Source organism: Garra rufa, chromosome 10, assembly GCF_049309525.1.
Source record: "Garra rufa chromosome 10, GarRuf1.0, whole genome shotgun sequence".
Classification (NCBI taxonomy): Eukaryota; Metazoa; Chordata; class Actinopteri; order Cypriniformes; family Cyprinidae; genus Garra; species Garra rufa.
This window is the reverse complement of record NC_133370.1, coordinates 34,003,412-34,024,557: the sequence shown is the minus strand read 5'-3', so window position 1 is coordinate 34,024,557 and position 21,146 is coordinate 34,003,412. Positions and strand designations below refer to the sequence as shown.

The 21,146-nt window shown below is 37.7% G+C and overlaps 1 protein-coding gene across 9 annotated transcripts in view; it reads right to left on the bottom strand.

Annotated features, from left to right (window-relative positions):
- The window catches only part of ptprfb (protein tyrosine phosphatase receptor type Fb), a 224,462-nt gene that overhangs the window by 146,048 nt on the left and 57,268 nt on the right, over positions 1 to 21,146 (bottom strand). The window contains exon 1 of one of the 9 annotated variants that reach the window (XM_073848874.1): positions 7,596 to 7,950. The exons of the other annotated variants lie outside the window; for them this stretch is intronic. The gene's annotated coding sequence lies outside the window, so the exon portion shown is untranslated. Of the gene's footprint in view, positions 1 to 7,595; positions 7,951 to 21,146 lie in introns of those variants that run through there. 9 annotated transcript variants of the gene reach the window in all.

Below are 21,146 nucleotides of genomic sequence, written 5' to 3'. Positions count from 1 at the left end.
ACCTGGCAAAAATAGAAATCCTTCCATCTGCTTGGCCGAGACATGTCTGCACTGTAATGTGTCGCATGAAATAGATTGTCCGGAACCTGACATAAAATCCATCTTGTTTAGGTCATCCATCTACTGCTTCGCTATCTATCTCTTGCCTCTTCCACACTGTCTAGACCTCCTTTTCCCACCCGGTCCTTTTCGATTTTCATTCGTCTGCTCTACACACACCCACCACCTCAACCCTGCTGTGGCTGCAGGGTGGATGTACCTGCAGTAAAAACAGTTCTCAGACTATCAATTACCTTTTCAACAGACACGCAACGCTGGCCCCCATCTCAAAACAGGTTCTGCAGCTCTGCCAACAGAACAACATGCACAGACTCATGCTGAAGCAAACAGTTCATGAGAAACACCCACATTTACCTATGAACGCCAGGTTGTACGCATCACTGCACTATGTACATATACCGTATGTGAAAAATAGTCTAGGTACGACACTCCACATTGTATAAAATGAACGAGAGTACAGATAGTGAGCTGAAGCAAATAAATGTGTCACCGGACACCCTTTGTTTGGGGTTGCTCAATGGACCTAACGAGACCAAGAAAGTAAAAAAACTCCTGTCCAGTCATAAAATGGCTGAGATGTCTTTGTGTCACACTAAGCTCATTTTAGCTCTCGGAGACAGGGAGTTGTCCGCATCCCAACTATGGTGTTCACATGGTTTAGTGTCTTGTAGCCCCAAATGTCAATGTTAATTAGGATCTGATTATCCAGTTCTGTTTGAGGAAGCCACATGTAAGTAAGTGACAGAATCCCACCCATCAACATAAAGGACATCTTGTCTCATCGTTATCCAGTTCAAAACGGAATAATGAATTTAAAAAAGGAACACAACTGCAGAAGTCAGGATTAAATGTGAATATAATAAACCGGTCAATGGCACAGCACTCATTTTTGTTTGGATCTATTTACTTAAAAATACATTTAAAAAATGCAGTTCATACAGTGACTTGAATATGCTTCTTCCATTTTTTCTTTCTTTCTTTCTTTCTTTGTTCTGAATTAAAATTTAATTTGATATCTTAGGGGGCATACAATTAAAAAAAGCCTAAAAAAGGCAAAATAATGAAAAATACAAATACTAGAAACCAGACTTAAAAAAAAGAAAAGCAAATCCTTTTATCTTAAGACATGCATATCCGTCATTGACTCAAACAGAATTTAAGAAATACTAATGGTGGTCAGCAAATGTCAGCTGAAAATAATGTCAAAGTTTAAGATGACCTCTAAAGTCCAGGAAGTAGTGTTGTCAAAAGTCCCGGTACTTCGGTACCAAGTCGGTACTAAAAAAAATAAAACGTTACGGTACCAGGTTTTCTTAAGTACCGGTGGTACCGACTATCCGGTCAACCCGGTTCTTGATACGCTATACAAAAGGTGCGCGCTGCGCAGTTGCGCTCTCTTTATTAAAACACCAGCGCTGCTGCTGATGCCGCGGCTCTGACTCCACTTGTTTACAAAGAAGAGCCAGGCTTGCTCCAAATAGTTTGGATTTGCGGCTGAACAAGGCGAACATCATAGATCATCAAAAAACTATTTGCAAAAGATGTTGTCTAGGTTCTCTCGAAAGGAGGAAACACATCAAACTTAAAACACCTCAAAGACCGACTCCAGGATCAAATAAAATATTTCAAGTAAGGTAAGTTTCATTTTAATTTCATATTTAGAGCATTGTTGCGTATTTTAATTTGAATGTCAGACTGAAATAAACATCACTGTTTGTGTAGTGAATCGTTAGCATAAGCGCGGCTAACGCTAATATGCTGGGCCTTAATGAATTAGAAACAACGCTCCTATAACTTTTGTTAGAGTAAAAAAAAATAAGGACATGGTGTATTTACTATTTTTTTTTTACACACAAATGACCCGTGTATCCAAAATATGTGTGTTAGAGAATGTACAAATGTGACGTTAATTTATGTCCTTAATATCAGTCTGTCAGAAAACGTTCTTGGCTGGATAACTCTAGCAGGTTTAAAAAGCTTATTAATAATAATAAATATGAATGCAGTTTGGATTGAATAAAAGTACAATCAAATAAAACACGTTTTATTCCCTGTTTAGTTTGGTAATACTTTACAATAAGATCAAATTCATGCATCATATTCTAACATAATCTTAAAGTGAGTGAACAATATATTTTTACAACATTAATTCATGTTTGTGAATCTTATTTAATACAAACACATGATCATTCATGTTTGTTCATGTTTAACAGATTAACATGATTTTATGCATTAGTAAATGTTGAAATTAGCCTAACCTCACGAAGAATAATTGCCATGTAACTACTGTTTATTGTTAGGCGATGCTATCTAACTAATGAAAATTGTAAAGTGTTTTAAATACTGCAGTTTTCATCTGTGATAGACACTGGTCTTAATATATGTAATCTTATCTAAATTTATTATAACAGCTGAGGTTTGTTATTTACTGAAAATTAATATTTTTGCTGGTGTCAATGATCTAATGTCACATCTGGTCAGACTTAGCACACTGCTTTACTTAAGTATATTTTTCCTTTTTACAGTTGCAAAAGATCATGAAAGACCCCAGCGAACTCTAAAACAGACAACAGTTACAGATGTTTTTCCGCAGCAGCAGAAATATGACAAAAAGTTTTGGGTGAAGCTTGTTTACATTTTTTATGCCTGTAATTTATTTAGATGTTATTTAACTACTAAAATGTTTACAAACCTTGAAATACTTTTTTAACCTGTGGAAAAACTAACAAAATTTTACGCAAGTATAAAGAATTTTTTTTTACAATGTTTTTTTTGTACATTTTATTTGCTTAACTTTATTAATAAAAAATAGTGTGTTGCTCAATTAATCTGTTATTGTGTTTTTCTTTGGTACCGAAATTGGTACCGAGAACCGTGGATTTTCACTGGTATTGGTACCGAATACTGAAATTTTGGTACCGTGACAACACTACCAGGAAGACCTCCAAAGCACTTCTTTAACCATAGGATACTGCTTTCAAAAATAAGTCTAGCTGCCAACTCATGATTTAAATATTTTCTCTCTCTTTTAATATGATAGTTGTGTTCCTCACAATCCCCATCTACTCACTAACAGCTTGCCGGGAAAACTAGCTAAATCACTTTTATTTACTAGAGCAGGGGCATCTCCATCAGCAGGAAGATTTACATGGAAACAAACTAAGGATTAGCAATCCCATTAGCAAGCCGAGTCCGTCCGCTGGTTTTTGAGTGCAGGATGTTTTAGCTAAGATAAGATTCATTGAGGGCACTGAGCTGAAAACACAACAATACTGTTCATCATGAATTGCATTGTGGGAGAATCCAGTTATTAATCCTCTCCAGTACATTCATCCAATGCACGCCATCTGTCGGGTATGGCACCTTAGCACAAAACGCTCTCCTAATTTATAAAACAATTTTGCGTTCCCAGAGGCATAAAGTGTTTGTTAAGGTAAATGTTGTGAGGTTTTTGTTGTCGAATGTCGTTGCCTCCAGATATAATTCATACCCAGAGAGATACCGAAAAAGGAAAATAAAGACATCATGCTAACGAAATGAATTCATTCTCATTCCCATATCCAAAACAAGTCATCACATTCCGGGGATCTTGCTGTGCAAAGCATTCTGGGGAGGGGAGGAGGATGACTAAAGCAGAGAAAAGAGCCACTCATCATGAAAACTAATGCTGTTGATACCTAATGACATTGCTGTTGCACGGCGGGGTTGGGGGTGAATTCAATTGTCTAGCAAAGAAATGAAATGTTTTCTCTTTCACAAACAGAGCGTCATATACCCTAAAGGTAATATAAAGCAAATGAACAAACAACTCTGACAGGTATTATCCTTTCACTATTATTAGTTGTGGCTCCCGAGGTGTGTGTGCTTTGGCCAGCATTGTCTACACTTGTTATAATAGCGCTGGGTTTGAAAAAGCTTCGGAAAATTTGGTTCAGCAAACCTCCTAAAGGCTATGCCTTATACAAAGACAAGACTCTTTGCATCAGTTTGTGACAACTCCAATTTTTCAAACCAGAGATCAAATAAAAACTTCCAAAAGTATAACAAGAATTCATAAAGATTTCTATTAATAAAACCCCTGACAAAAGTTACAGAACATACCTACATAAATATTTATGTTTGCTTATGCCGTGACGTAATTGCAAAGTACTAAAATTGGTATTTTATCATGCAGAGTTTAGAGGTCCACTCAAACCTCTTATTTAAAGTCTCTAGTCATGGGAATATCACCGTTGGGCCACTCACTGACCGTTATTACAAACATTTAGAGTCTGCCAAATGGAGATTGTTTCAATCAGCAGGTCCATAACAAGATGATTTAGGAGCAAAATGAGTTCCTGTGTACGCAGGGTAATGTCCTCTTTAATAAAGAGGATTTGTGCGGTTATTTCAGATCTATCTCACATAATATTAAATGTGTCATAAAATTTAATTTGTACCCTTAATAGCGGATTTGACTTTTGCTGTTTGGATGAATATTAACAGGCGTAAAATACAGATATTTGAGTGGTGAGCACTTGGAGTTAGAGATGCATGTTTGTGAATGCTAATTACAGCAAGGCTCTCAAAGAGAAATTATTTGAACAATAGAGGTAATCACACCCCATTCAATGAAATGCCGGTGACAAAAAGAGAAGCTTTACTCAAACAAAAGACACAATCTTTAAACAAAACATTCTTTAAAAGATCGATACCAACTCGTACTGCTCTTCATTTAAGAGTGTGTGGCTAATCACTAAACTATGAGGTCAGTGTTACTACAGCTGTGATGTTTCACAAATCCAAACGTAGCCCTCAGATCACACATGCGCCGTTCCAGCCTTGTCTGAGCACATCACTGGAGCAAAACTGCACCGTCTCACGGTGGCTGCCAGGGACACTAAACAATAATGTACGACAGGGCTCAATAATAAGGACGGCCTGCTGGCCTCGTTGGGGCAGTTGATGGAACAGGCAGTTGGAAATATGTTGATGGATATATCATACCTTTATGATTTCCTGGTGTTGAAAATGTAAAAGAAATGTAAAATAATAAAACACTGACTTTGAAATAAACAGAGGCGGACAGTAGTGAAGTATTTTTACTTTCAAGTGTCTGTACGTTATCAGAGTTTTTTTTCCTTCAGAACACTTTTCTTCACAACCTCCCAAAGCATAATAATGTACTTTTTACTGCACAATGTTTAATATTAATTAATACTTAATCTATTACTTTCTTAATTTTAATGAAGTAAAAATAAATCAAAGATTTACTTCAAAAAGGAAAGCAAACATTGCAGTAAAAAAAAAACTAGATAAACTAGATACTTTTTCAATTTACTTGAGTAAAGTAAAAATACTTCACTACTGTCCAGCTTTGGAAATAAATTAAAGTTAATAAATAAAATAATTCATTTTTGCATTTTTGTTAAAGAAACATGATATTATTTACTAGTTATTAATGAATGTGCCAGTTTTACTGTGACATAAAAAAGGGTGAAAATAAAATGTGTATTTTTTTGTGAGCCAGTGAAAATGTTGGCAGGTCATGTGAGATCTAAACTACTGGCTCAAGCACCGTTTGGGGACTCACAGTGCATCATTTCCCCATATCCCAGAGATCCACTGAATGGCTATGACGATACAGTCATATGACCCACTAGAGACTTTCTCTCAATAGGCAAACCATGAAAGAAATATGAAGCGCTAAAAAAAAGAAACTCTTACATGAATATTAATGACAAGAGACAGATAAATGACAAGGAATTTCTTTAAAATTATGCCAGATATTACACGTGTTTATATAAACCAACTAAATGAGGAGGAAAATCTATTCCACATCCACTGTCATTTCAATGTCACTCGTCTGGGAAAACCGGTTTACAGTATTTGTTTTAGGTTACAGTCATAGCAAAGATAAATACATTTAATTATACAAAATTATCACTTGATTCTGAATAAGACTTCAATTACACTTATTTAACACTTTACTCATGAATACCTATGTCAAAGTAGCACTGCAACAATCTTGCATTCTAGTGGAACCAGCAAATTACTTAATTCTGCTACGTAAATAAAATAATAAAAGTAATGTTACTACACCCAGAACTTGAACTGCCACCGTCAACAACAGAAAAATGTCACCACCTGAGCATTATTTGTCATGTTGTTTGTTGAGGCCTTTGCTCTTTGGTGTGATCCCACACTTTACTGAGAAGAGCAGCTGGCGACACGACTGTGACGGAGTTGTAAAAGAAGAATTTCAGGTCACCAGCCTGTATGTGGGGGGTCAAGAGTGACAGACGAGGGGGTCGGGCACTACCGATAAGACCAAAAACTCCTGTTGGGCTCCTGTTTTCTCATTTTTATGCAGAGGTGGGCAAGTAGATGCAAAGATCAGAGTGGTTTTGAAGAAACTTTTCCTTTAAAAAGCTTTTATCAGGCTCTGTTCTCCACCCCCCGCCCCGTTTAAGAGTTGCAAGTCTGAGCCGGTGAATGATTAACAAGCGCGAGAGAGAGAGTAATGGTTCAAATTTTGCACAACTTTGAGAGAGCGACTCTCGGTTCTCTGAGGCACAGCCCCAGGAGGTCTCAGCTTTTCATGCTAAACAAAGCGAGACAGACGTGCTATCTTTACACTCTGTTCCCTTCCCAACTTTCCACCTTCAGAAAACCAAGAGAGAAAGAAGCCACTGGAAGCACCTTTTCTCCAGATAAAGCAGCGCCCAAAGTTGAGCAAGGAACCTATTGTGCAACCCTCACATTGCTTGTTGTATTGAGCTACTGCACATAGGTGAAAGAGCCAAGCACACATTCATTTCACAGGGATGTTTTTAAAATGGTCCCAGCTTTCATAAAATATATCTCAAGCAGACACAAGCCAATTTTCATCCGTCTCCAATAACATCTGGAGTTATGAGGGAGACAGCCGTTTCAACAACGTTACAACTTACAACAAAGCCTATAATTTTCTTCTGTCACCTTTAATCAATGGTGTAGTCTCTCCTGAGCTGGCAAAAAAAAGGAGAAGAGAAAAACTCGCCAGGCCAGAAACCATCCAGAAGGCTAAGACAGGATAAGGCAGAGAGATAAAGACAACTAAGACAACTGGAAAAACGGGTTGTTTGGCCTGAGACTTCATGTGGTCTCACAGCAGGGTCTCTCACGTTATATCAGTGGTAGCTAGGGGACACTCGACGGCTTTCTATTCAAAGTCTCCTGAAAAAAAAAAAGAAACCCAAAGGAGGGCTCTCACCAGACAGGGCAATGTGCCAAAGAGGTAGCCAATAGAGCCAAAGTAAAAGTATTGTTTTGGTTTAACAAGTGACAATAAAAGGACAAAAGACACTCTGGGAGGAGCAAAAGAAAACCTCCGCAATAGTGGAACAAAGTTAAGACAAAGTTAAGGGATTACTTACTCACTTTAGGCAAGTACATTTTGAAAATTACCAGTGTTAGAGAAGAAAAGTGATCGATGTACTTTTCGTTCAATATATTTTAGTTTTTTTTTTTTTGGAAAGAAAAAAAAAGACACAGCAAGTGGTAATTTAACTTACCCATCACAAAACAAAACCAAGAAAATATCCAGAGGAAATGTGAGAAAAAGTAATCCTTTACTTAAATCCTGAATGTTTTCGTCTTCCCTTGACTGTTATCCCCAAGAGCAATCGCCACAATATTCAAATCCTTACGCATGTATCATCCAGGTGGGGAGATCCTTGTTAACGGCTTCAAGTGGAACAGACGACACAGAGCTTTTTTTTTCTTCTTCTTCTTGATATTCAATCCAGTAAGAGTATTACTCACATCAAACGAGTCTTGTCTTTATCCACAGTTCATAAATGTTAACTTGTTTCAGTAGTTTCCCCAGTGGTGTGGTAAACTCTTGTTGATTGTAGAGAGAGTTGATTGTAGTCCTTCCTGAGGGAAGCTTCTTCACACTGAGCCGTAAGTGGGCGTCAGTCTGGGAGGAGCCAGTGTGATGTCAGAACAGGGGCTCTCTGAGTGATTTCCTGGCAAATGGACTAAAGGGTTGTTTTCCCTCACCTGTGTGCAAAGGTTGTACGTGCTTGCCCGTGTGTTCACTGACTCATCAGGAACCTTGTCGGGACTTTAATGTTAATGATTAATCGTGTAACGAGGGGAATCATGATTTGATACGTCATGTGGTGAGAATTTGGATAGAAAATGCTATCCCTGAACTTTAAATTAGGTCAACAGTTTAAGATAAACTGCTATAAATAAACTATAAATAACTATAAACTGCTATAAATAATAAATAAATGTACAAAAGTAACCTAAAAACTGATTTAAATGTTGATCAAGAAAGAAAGAAAGAACGAAAAAAATGGGGAACTAAAAATAACGAATGAAAAAAATAAAGACAAACCAATGAACAAAAGAAAGAGTAAAGTAAAGGAAGAAAGCAAGCAAAAAAAGTTAAAAAAGCGACAGAAAAAAGAAAGAAACAACAAAAGACTCAAAACAAAGGCTTATATAGAGAAAGAAAGAACAAAAGAACAATTCAATGCAAAACGAAAAGAAAAATGGAAAGACTGAACAAAAGAAGTCAAATTGTCAAATGAAGAAAGGTCGAAAGAAAGGAGCAAAAGGACAGAAAAAACATAAATAACTAAATAAGCAAATAGACAAGCAAGACAAAATTTGAAAAACTTAACAAAAGAACAAAAGAAAGAGAGAAAAAGAGAGAAAGGAAGAAATGAAACAGATAAACAAACAAACAAAAGACTCAAAACTTCGTTCTAGTAAGTATAACGTTATTAGTATCAAATCTGTCTGTATCCAGGACAGAAAACATCGCTAGAAAGACTAAGCAGTGATTCCCACCCAGAATTCCCTCTAATGTCCTAATCTGACACAGCGATGCTTATTAGATTACTGTGAACCTCAGTGGAACATTTCTACCCCTGCTCGGGTAATGCAGCACTAAATGCCATATACAAATGATGAAACACATGAGAAAAATCCTATGCATTCTATTGAATTTACCACATAATGTTTACAAATGACACAGAGGTTAGGCTACAAATAATCCTTATCCATCATCGTAGGAACCAGGTTATAATAACCTAACTCTGTCACAGTCTATTTTCATGCTTGTTTTTATTTCACGGATAATTATATAGATGCATTACATTCCATTTGTGCATGTAGACTAAATATCGACTTGATATAATCAATAACATAATTTCCATTGATTCAAAATGATGAATCTACCGTATCCACTGTAACCTACGTTACCTCTGAAGAGCTTAAAGGGATAGTTCACCCAAAAATGATATTTCTGTCATCATTTACTCTCCCTCATATCATTCCAAACTTGCATGGCTTACTTTCTTCTGAGAAACACAAAAGAAAAATTTGAAGAATGATTTGACTGCTTTTGGACCCCATTGACTTTCATTGTACGGTCAAAAAACAAACATTTTTTAAAATGTCTTGTTTAAATTTACATAAATTATGTAAAACTGTATTGAGACTAACTTGAAACATTCTATAGAAGACATTAAACCTATTCTCACAACACATTTCTCACTTCTGCCTCTTGTCACATGAACAATGTCTGCGGATGAGAAACCAGGGCAAGATATCGCTCTGAGAGTTTCAGGCTCCTCTGGAGGAGAGACGTTGTGAACATTAGAGACTGCTTTCTAGGGCATAATTACACTTATATCCACAATGGTCCCTCCGCTGCACCACCCCCAGAGAAAACCCAGGCACACTGTAGCTGTGTGGCATCTTCACTACTGCAAACCACCACAATGTCGGAGGGAAAGCTGGTTCTATTCATCCTCCATGCGTGCTGTGGAAGCAGCTAGAGGGCGAACCGCGGGGTGACCGAAGAAAGAGGTTAAGAATGCCTCGCCACACCTGTTGCCCTTCCTGCCCCACTTTCTCCGGGGGCTTTTCAGCCATCACATGGCAAGATAAAAGAACGACTGAAATAGCCCGCGGGCTACAGCCTGGCCCCGTGAGCCGTTAATTTCGGCGGACGACCGTTTGAAACAGCTTTAGCTTTTACGATGAAGTCGTTAGCGCAGACGGAGAGCCCAGCACAGCTGTCAATTACTTAATACCCACTAGCGCCCTCCCTGTAATTTAAATCAATTTACTGACACCTTACCCACAATTCAAGCGTTCAGATGGGTTACTCTACCAACAGGGCAACACAATTGTGCTTTCTAAGAGAGCTCAAAGGAGACACAATAGAGCTGGGCAATGGATCACTGGAAAGGTTCCCAAAGCTTTGTACGTAACGTTAATAGTTCTGACCAAATGAAGTACCGAACAACAAAACAAACCACAGATTCATGGAGATTCATGAACTGCACTGAATGATAATGATCTAACCTATCCTCCAAACCTTACATCACATGGGAGACATTTGCTCTGTTCTACAACCTAATTTTAAGGCAGCATTACAAGACAAATAGCAAGACCAGAACACACTGTGAAAAGCTCAGTGAAAAAAGTTAATAAATAAAAATCTGAAATGTCTGATGCAAGAGTAATGCAAATAACAATTGAAAAATAGTTCAGTATAACTAGAAATGTGGTATTTTACTTAATTTCAGTGTATGCTAAGCATTTTATTCCTTTTAGAGCACCGCACTGTTAGCTTAGCAAAATGCTAAATGTCAAAAATAAATAAATTATCCACAAAATGTTGAAAAGTACCAATAAAATACTTCATATCTGTATGTGCTATGGATGTTTTACTCATTCTATAGCATCACAAAGTGAGCTTAGCAACATGCTAACATCAAACACTACTGAAATCTTTAGCCAATCGAACAATTGAATATCAATAAAATATTTCAGCGTAATTAGAATTTGACTATTTCCCCTCATATCTGTCTGTGTTATGCATTTTAATTCATTTTAAATCATTACACCATTGCAACATGTTAACGCCAAACTCTACTGGAAATCAATAACAAGAGCCTGACATGCACAGTGCTGTGTGATCTAGAGCATTTCAAATCAGTCACATATAAGGTTACGTGATGTTTAGAATGAATTTTTAATGTATTGGATGAAGTGTAAGGCAGTACACAGTAAATAGTGAAGCAGTTCACTAGCTTTTGAAACAGTTGTTGTGAAGCAGTACACAGCGTGTTGAAAAACAAAGATGAAAGAAAGAGCTATTTTAAATGTGCTCATCATAGCCACATTTATACTGGATCATTATTCTTCGAATCACAACATAACCATCATCTGTTGTAGACTGATTGTATATAGTTATGTTGTACACTGTAAAGTATAACGTAACAATGCCTAACAAAATTTGCATGTGCGTGCCCTATTTGCGTATGCATAATTTGTGTGAATGATGAAATCAAAGGCAATTGCAAGTCCTGTAATTTGCATTTACGTGTACAAGAATATGCGACGTCTGCCAAATTTAAAATGGAAAAGCAAGTTCAATTTGACATTACATTTTTAATGTCCCAACAGGTATGACCCTGCTGTACTGAAAGAAAAGCAAGAGCAAAGCTTCCGTTAGCCATTTCACTTCCTTATCACCACACTCCCACCCTGCCAAAACTCAAATGAAAAATGCAAGCCTGTCAATTGGTTCTTGTAAGTGGGATTTTTTGGAGTGGGGGGAAGTGACAATCCAGAATAAAGCACAATTTGTATTTTATAAATCATTCTGTTTACAGTAAATCAACACCTAAATAGCAAATATTAGATAGATAGATGGATAGATGGATGGATAGATAGTTTAAAAATTATATTAAAGGGTTAGTTCACACAAAAATGAAAATTCTGTCTACAATTACTCACCCTCATAGGGGCTTTCGCACACCTAGCTCTACGAACTCATTTCTAGGAACTAGCCAGCATGGCGATTCCTAGAGAACCAATTTCCCCACTTTGGGTCGCTTTCCTGGTTGCATTTGCACCAGCAGCAGGAACAACCAATGAATGGAGGACACCGCAATCGGTATTGTGTCGTGGGGTTCATGATAACGGAGATGCAATGTAAACGCACAATTTATGGAATTAAAAGAATGTAAATATCTGACTAAATCTCCTATGACAACTGGCAAAGTTACATATCACCAAGGCTAAGAAAAGAACACAATGCTGGAGACAACAGGTAAATGCAAGTTACCGCTGTTTTCCAAGTTTTTTCATGGCTTTTAAAATTTGCCGGGTAGCTGTTGTTTCGCATGCGTTTGGCCAATCAGCGTACACTTAGATCACTGGTAGTTCCTGTAAAACTGTTTTAGGGTGCGTTCACACAATTCTCCTGGTCTGTTTGGTCCGGATCAAAAAAGAAAACAATACATTTGGTTCTGGTCCACTAATGCCGTCTGCTGGACTAAGCATGCTGACTGTTGCATGTACATATGATTTTATTTTCTCCACCTGCTAACACGAAGAGCTCATAAAAGGCACTTTACCTCCTCAGTACTCCACGTTTGCCCAGTGCTCATTTTGTTTTGGATACACTGCTTGTTCCACGTCGTCAAATCATGTTGCATATCGCATCTTGTCATGCTGTTTTTGGTTCGTTTAGAAGTATTTGGTCCACGTTGCATTCATATTTCATTCAAACCGCACAAGAGTTTGATTGAAAGCAGACCAAGACCCATCTTTTTAGCAATCTCGGTACTCTTGTTTGGTGCCCACCACGGTTCGGATGGCGGCGTTTACACATGATAAAATTAATCGCACTAAAGGGTTAGTTCACCCAAAAATGAACATTAGCTCAATATTTACTCACCCTCCAGGCATCCTAGGTGTATATGACTTCCTTCTTTCTGGCGAATCCAATCAGAATTATATTAAAAATTATCCTGGCATTTTCAAGCTCTATTATGGAAAGGTCCAAAACAAGTCCAAAAAAGTGCATCCATAATATTCATAAAAATGGGCAGTCATGGCCTAATGGTAAGATAGTCGGGCTTGTAACCCAAAGGTCGCCGGTTCGATTCCCACACCCGCAGGAATTGAAAATGGGGATTGTGAATGAACAACACTCTTTCCACCTTCAATACCATGACTGAGGTGTCCTTGAACAATGCACCGAACCCAATTGTTCCCCGGGCGCTGGAGCAATGGCTGCCCACTGCCCGGTGTGTGCTCACAGTGTGTGTTTGTTCACTTCTCACTGCTGTGTGTGTGCACTTGGATGGGTTAAATGCAGAGCACCGATTTCGAGTATGGGTCACCATACTTGATAATACATCACACCTTTTTTTTTTTTTTTTTTTTAAATTGACTTTATAAAATATGTTGACTTTTTAAAATATGTCTCACATGGCTCCAGGGTGTGAATAAAGGCCTGTAGTGAATCGATGCCTTTTTGTAAGAATAATATCAATATTTAAAATGTAGTAATTATTTTAATCTAGATTGCACTAACAGTCGTACACGGAAGCCGTCCCGCTCAGAAGTGACAAACACAAACAAGGTGGTGGAGAGAGATAAACAAAACGACGATCACAAATTAGATGTAGGAAAAATGTCAGAGGATTTCGATATAAGCCAAGAGGTGACTGGTTTTCCTTTGCTAAAGTAAGAAAACTTTGCTTCCTTTACTCCTGTAAACAAACATTGGTTTTTACAAGACTCACAGGCGCATGCGCAATGCCATCATCCTACATCATCCGCCCGTGACAGCTTCTGTGTACAACAGTTAGTGCAAGCTAGAGAAAAGTGAATTATATGTTTTATACATGGATATTTTTCTTACAAAAACACATTGATTCGCTACAGGAGACTTTTATTCACCCCACAGGGCCGTGTGAGTCACTTTTTATTATGGATGAATGGACTTTATTGGACCTGTTTTGGACTGTTGACAAGAAACACCTACCCATTGCCATAATAGAGCTTGAAGTGCCAAGATAATCTTTAATATAACTCCGATTGGATTTGTCTGAAAGGAAGTCATATACACCTAGGATGCCTTGAAGGTGAGTAAATAATTGGCTAATTTTCATTTTTGGGTGAACTAACCCTTAACAGAGCAATCGCACCAGCGTATGTTTTATTCAAACCAAACATGACAAGTGTATGAACACACCCTTAGACCCTACTCTGGAATAGGAGCTAATTTAGTTGTCCCAAACAGAGTTGCTAGAACCAAAACCTGTGGTGCGAACACGCCAAAAAGCGAATACTTCCGCCAATAGTTCTAGGAAATATGAACAGGTTCCTTCGGTATGAAAGGCCCTCATGTCATTCCAAACCTGCAAGACCTTCATTCATCTTCGAGATATTAATTAGAGAGCTTTCTGACCCTGCATAGACAGCAACACAACTACCATGTTCAATGCCCAGAAAGGTAAGGACATCTTTAAAATAGTCTATGTGACATCAGTCATTCAACCTTCATTTTATGAAGCTATGAGAATACTTTGTGTGCACAAAGAAAACAAAAATAACGACTTTAACAATTTCTGCCGCGCATTCACGAGAGTACCTTGACATGTGTGCGGTGCTGCTGACGGAGGAGCCAGCAAATTGTTTTTCTACTACTCATTAAACAAAAGTCTACATTAAATCCAACTATCCATAAAATATAAATCATATTACTAAATAGGATTCGCATTGTTTCATTACTGAAGTCACTGGATTATTGAGAAAATGACATTTCTGCAAAACGTTTTAAATACTAATTTCCAGGGGAAATGTGAACCAATCCTCAACAGGTTGCAGGTCAGAATTACCTGCTTTTTTAAATTCATCTTTCTTTCTCGATGCCTCAGGTGTGTCACTGTAAACAACAGTTGGGAAGCACCTGTGTAAGTGCGCACAGCTGTGAAATGGCTACATACGCACATACAGCGACTGAATCCACAGAGGTTCAGTCTGGTGAGGAGACTAAACCCACAGTAACAACACACCTCCTCCACTCTGTATGCAAAGCGTTCCATCAATATTGAACAGCGCCACACAGTCCTATTACATCTGAATGTAGATACAGGGTCTTAGGGAAGGAACGGCACTCACTCGCTGGGCGGTTAAAGATAATGGAGCTTCAAGCGGAGTGAAAGGGGCTGACGCACTCAGTGACAAGAGCTGAGAAAAAAACAGCACACAGGAGATAAGACTCTGTGCTTGGTAAACTGACCTTGCGCGTGTTTGTGTGTGTCCGAGTAAAGCACGAGAGACACAGAGTTCAGCAAGGCCATCTTCAGTACTTCCAATTCTGTGCACTTGCGATGCGGCTTTGAGGCTCGTGTTAAAAAAGAGAGACACTCTGTGTCTGAATGTGCAGGCCAACAATACTCATGCTGTATGTGCTGACTTTCTGAAGTATGCCATCTTTGGTCATGGTCATCTTTGGTCACCACTGAACTTTTTGAGCTAATTACCTAAGCCGTAAATGTCATGTGACACATCACTCTGAAGTGCCAGGTAAATTATATATCAAGATTCTGACTGGTTAAAGGGCACAATATGTAAGTTTTCGCCACTAGAGGTTGCATATTCAAAACAAATAAGCCAAGGCATAGATTGATGATGCCGTGCCGTGTTGGTTCATGGGAGTTGCTGTCTTCATCCCCACAGCCAATGCAATCCGTCGGGACTCTGGCAGAAATCATGTCCATTGATGAGCTAATGTATTAAATACTTATAAAGGTCACTGTAGTATGAAGCGTGGTGGGGCTGAAAAGTCGTGGAAGTGAAACGAGGAAACTGCAGTGATTGCTAGTGAAGGACGAGTGCGATACATGGCTTGAAAGCAGCGGAGCTTTTATTATGCCACAGCTGAGCGCTTATGTAGGATAAAGCAATGCTGTTTTATCATACTAGATACATTTGAGGGTGTAGAAAGTTCTGTTATAATGCTACTCTGCGCGTTCGTCACCTGTCTTTTAAATTGCTTAACATATTAAAGTGTTTTTGGGGTTTCCATGTTTTTCACAAAATAAAACCAGAAAATTGAGGGTGTTTGACGTCATTGGCAGGCGACACAAGGACATTTCACTACTTAAAATTGCTTATTTCTCTCGATTTAAACATTCTTGGAAACATTTGGGATAATGTAAGTACATGTACATTATCACGCATGATAATAAATATATATATATATATATTTTTTTATGAAAGTATGAACACTGTTCTTTTTTTATATGGCAGTGTTATATGGCAGCAAAAATAATGTAAATGTAAAAAAAAACAGAAAATAAACATGCACGATTAAATCTAAAATCAAGATTGTATTATGATACCATAAATAAATGTAGACAAGTCCGTGGAGAATCTCATATTATTGAGAATAATTTCATTGTTTAGTATAATTTGTCTTTGCTTACATACAGCAAAATAATAAAGAAACAAGCAGTCATTCTATGTTCATTATGTATTGATAATTATCTTGTTTGTGATATAAACATAATCATGTTGTAAACTGTGGCAAATCTACCAGCAATACATCTCATTAATGATCACATTTTCAAACGTTACAGCTCACCAATCACGTTAGGGTGTCCAACGGCAGTAGTAGGCCTACTAGCAATACTGCAGTCAGTGCGATGCAAGAGAGCAGCCCTAGACCACTGTTCTCTGTTGCTATTAAAAATTATAAACAACACACATTCTTTATTACATTAATCCGTACATCTCGCGGGCTACATTCTCTGAGGGGAGAGGCAGAGCGTGTCGCTGAATGCGGCAGACAAATCATTTTTATCTGGGACCCCGGCGGGTATTGACAAACCAGGGATGCATTTAGATAGCCCAATTAAAATGGGGAAATGAACTGACATCAGGCACTTTGAAAACGCTGCAGCCCTCTCGTCCTCTGACTCTTCAAAGGCCAGACTCACCATGAAGAGCAACGAGGGGGGGAGAGAGAGGTGGTGCGGGGGGCTTCAAAGGGAAGAAATTCTCCTCCATGGGCGAGCAACTGGAGGCAGAGGCAAACCAAAGAGCAGAAACCAGAGGCGGCTGAGGCAAGGCAGAGTGCGGCTTTCAGACCAACTTCACAGCAGGGCTGTACACTAACATTTTTGTTTCTCAGAAGATTTCGTGCCTCCGTGTTTAAATTAAGGGCACTGTTGAAGTTCATTTAACTGTAACGTTAATGTGTCATTACAGCATACATATGCATAATCTAGCATTTAAAACTGAATACGGAATCACTACAGAACTTAAAAGACTTGATTTAGTGATATACTCTATATGACTGCAAAACATGTATCAGAATATAGTTATGTCTGTTAGAGATTCAATATTTGACAATCTGCTGATTTAAACACTATAATGAAGTTCATTTTTTAGGGTGACACTAAACAACAACAGCCCTGACTGATCATTAACTTACAAAAATCTGAAACATCAAAAATATACTGGTAATACTTCACAACAATTTCCATTATTAATTATAATTATAATGTTGCTTAATTAAAAAAAAAAAAAAATTATATATATATATATATATATATCTTATCTTATTATATCTTACAGATCCCAGACATTTGAATGGTAGTGTAAATATATTGTAATTATTGATCATTAAAAATTTTTATGAAAAGTTTGTTAATGTTATTGATGAACAAATACCTTAATTTCATATCTGGTCATACACACAGCACATGCTGTTCATTCAAAACCATATACACAACAGAATGGAGCAAAACATCTATCATAAGATGTGCTAAACTGAAATCTTACACATTGCATGCATCTCTTTTTAGAGTCCAATACAGTGGCAGGAATGTTGACAGAGAAGAGATTTCTCTCAGAATAACAGTTCTCAAGTCTTACACCATTTGTCATAATTTTAAGCTTTGATGCTTTAACAAAGCCTGTAATTGGACACATCTATGTAGCACCATGCATTGGTGAGCCGGATGCATTAGATATTGTTTTGAAATGCATGTAATCAGAAGTTAAATATTCTGGACATATTACTCTCAAGTGCTCTGAAAATATTCTCTGTTTTTTTTTCTGGACTGTGTGGAAAAATATCTTCCATGTCCTGTTCTTCAGCCACGATTTAGATTAAAAGGGTAAGTCACCTCAAAAATTTAAATTGTGTCATTATTTACTGAGCAGAGTTTTAATTTTTGGATAAAATATCCGTTTAATTGAATGAACAGCCAATTTAGACACTAAGTGCTTTTCTGCAAGAAAACCAGTAGGGTCAGTAGGTCTCCGATGTAACGGAATGGCTCTCATGAATAGGCTGTGCCAAGGCCTAAAGAGGGGACACTTTGTTCTTACTGAGAGTCACTCCATTCCCTCTCTGCTCTGATTCTCCTCCACAATACAACACTGCAAACCCTAAAGAGCAAGAGGCACTCAAGCATTCTAACAAATTAATGCAGATCAAAAACAAAAACAATTTAATAAGATAAATTAGCATAATAATATTATTTCAAAATTCACGACCCCTTTATCTTTCATAGATGGGTGGGTCGTGTCGATCTTCATTTCAAAATTACAAAATAATTTTTTCGTCAAAAGTTCTAAAGAAAGTTGTACTAAATCTATATCTAAATCTAAAACTTAATTTGCAATGATATTTTGACCCCCTTTTAATCAGGGTTTAGAGTAAAACACAGCACAGAGTATGCCCTTTTATGACATGTAAGGTTCAATACAATGTAAATGATGTCTCTTACTAAATTATGTAACAGAGAACCCATGAAAGATCTACATTGCTGAAAAATTACACATTGTTTTATACATATTTTGGACTATGGGGGAGCCATTATGATGTGAAATGGTTGCGCTCGGTGACCTACCGCCGCTACCTGTTGCTAATTTTACCACAAAACAATTCAGAATACACACATTTGAAAATAAAATACTGATACGACCACAGCTACTGAAAGAGGTTACAATTGGCAATGAATGTATATTTAGGCTTATTACACAGCTCCGTGGAATACTCGATTCTGATTGGTCAGTCACCACATTCCAAGCTATGTTAATCCTTGATAACCGGTAAAAGCTATTAACACAGGCTCATCTGGATAACTGCCTGCAGCCGGTGCTGTTCACTTGCTGGAAACATTTTTTCTTTGTGGAAGCTTTGCGTTTTGTTCTGAAACTCTTTCAGTGACCGTGGTGTCATGACAAGCATCGGCATGTTTACATCATGCTAGGATGGCATCTAGCATTTCTTGTCTCTGCCATGTGTAAGCAGCTAAGTCAGTAGCTGTTGTCTACTAGAAGCCTCAAAGGCATCAGGGCTAAAGTGGAAAAAACAAAGGGTCTTTAGAAAGTTTTATTTGTCCACAGCATCTTACTATTCTTTGCTCCTTTTCTTATCTCTAGGAAAAAATGGAGAAGACTTATATCACTTCTCTTGTTGCCCTTCGACAGAAAATTACAAACTAAAGCCGCACATTGTGCCATTGTATTACTATTTTATTTTCTGAGTTGTGTTGCGGTAAAAATAGCAGCAGGTAGTGCCAGTAGCTCACCGGGTGCAGCCATTTCATGTCATTAAAATAATGGTGCCCCCCATAGTCCAAAATATGTATAAAACGGTGAGGATTGATTTAAATAACGTAAGAGACATAATTTACGTTATATTAAGCCATATAAGTCTCATAAAACCAGGGTTCCCTTCAAAAGTAGTACAATACTTTCTGCTATTTGTAGATTCTGGTTGCAGTGCTATCCATGTATTGCAGAATGTTTTTTTGACACCATTGATCATTGCATTCTCCTAAATAGATAAAACCTTGAGGTTGTTGTTATAGTTTTTTTTTGTCTGATTTTTGTCTTTACTAATCAGAGTTTTCTTTGTGGAAATTGGAGCACTCATCGCCTACAGTTCCCATCTCCTGCGGTGTGCCTCAAGGCTCCATCCTCGGGCCTATCCTTTTCTTCTTATATATGGTCCTGCTTCATGACACTCTTGAGGTGTCCGATCACGTTTTTGCAGATGATACCCAACTTTATATCACTTCATAATCGGGTACAGACTTACCGTCTCCCCTGTTAGCATATTTTTTGCCCCCTTCAGGCAAACATTAGTTCACCAGATTAAAAACCTGGGTGTCATTTTAGATCTAAAATTTATATTTGTCAAACAAATAAATTTATTGTGCAGTTTAGAAAGCTTCACTGATTATAACAGAGCATTGTGACAAACTAAGATGAGTGATGGCTTTTATTGATTATAAATGGAGTGCTCATTGCATGCTTTCTAGGCTGTAATCCATTGAGGATTCTGTGAGGATTTTTAAGAAACTTTTTTTCCAAGCTTATTATTCTCAACTTTGTTGTATTTCTGTTTTATTCCTTTTTGTTTCATTGTACGGTTATGTTTCCACTTGATTGCACAGATACTATTTGAACTTAACTGAGTTGGACTATGACATCAGTGAATTAATGGTGAACTGACTTGAACTGGAAAATTGAGTGTTTCCCATCATCCTCTTGCATTATCGACACATTATTTTCCTGTTTAATACTGTAAAGCTGCTTTGAAACAATTTGTATTGTACAAAGTGCTACATAAATAAAGGTGACTTTACCAGTGTTGCCAACTTAGGGACTTTGTCGCTAGATTTAGCAACTTTTCAGACCCCCTTAGCAACTTTTTTCCAAAAAAGCGCCTAGCGACTTTTTGGACAAACCTTATGTAGTTTTTGATACTCTCCAGTAGGGCTGTGCAATTAATCGCAATCGCAAAAAAAACGCTATTTAAGCACATGCGATTTCTAAACCGCACAAGGCTGCCATTTTATCTATCCCTTCAACGGCACCCCCCGCCCCCCTTGAACGTCAAGTTCATTTTATTTTCGATATAGCGCCACATCACAACAGAAGTCATTTAAGGTTATCTTTCCTATAGAACAGGTCTATACATTGTTCTTTTATTAAACAAACTAAATTGCCTTATGTTATTTATCTTATTTACACTAAGGCATGTCATTTCTGTCTCTTCATGGTCGCGTGATTACAATGTCTCCTCCTAGAAAACACGGACTGGATCGCGGACTCCATTCATAAAAACCTAATCTACTATAGTGCGGAATGCCACGTAATTCGTCGATTTTTGGATTAATAAATCAAAAGTTGGTCTGTCACTTAATTCAAATCGCGATATGGACTAGTGTCTGTGAAAACTGAAATGCAAAAAGACCGTTTTAATATGA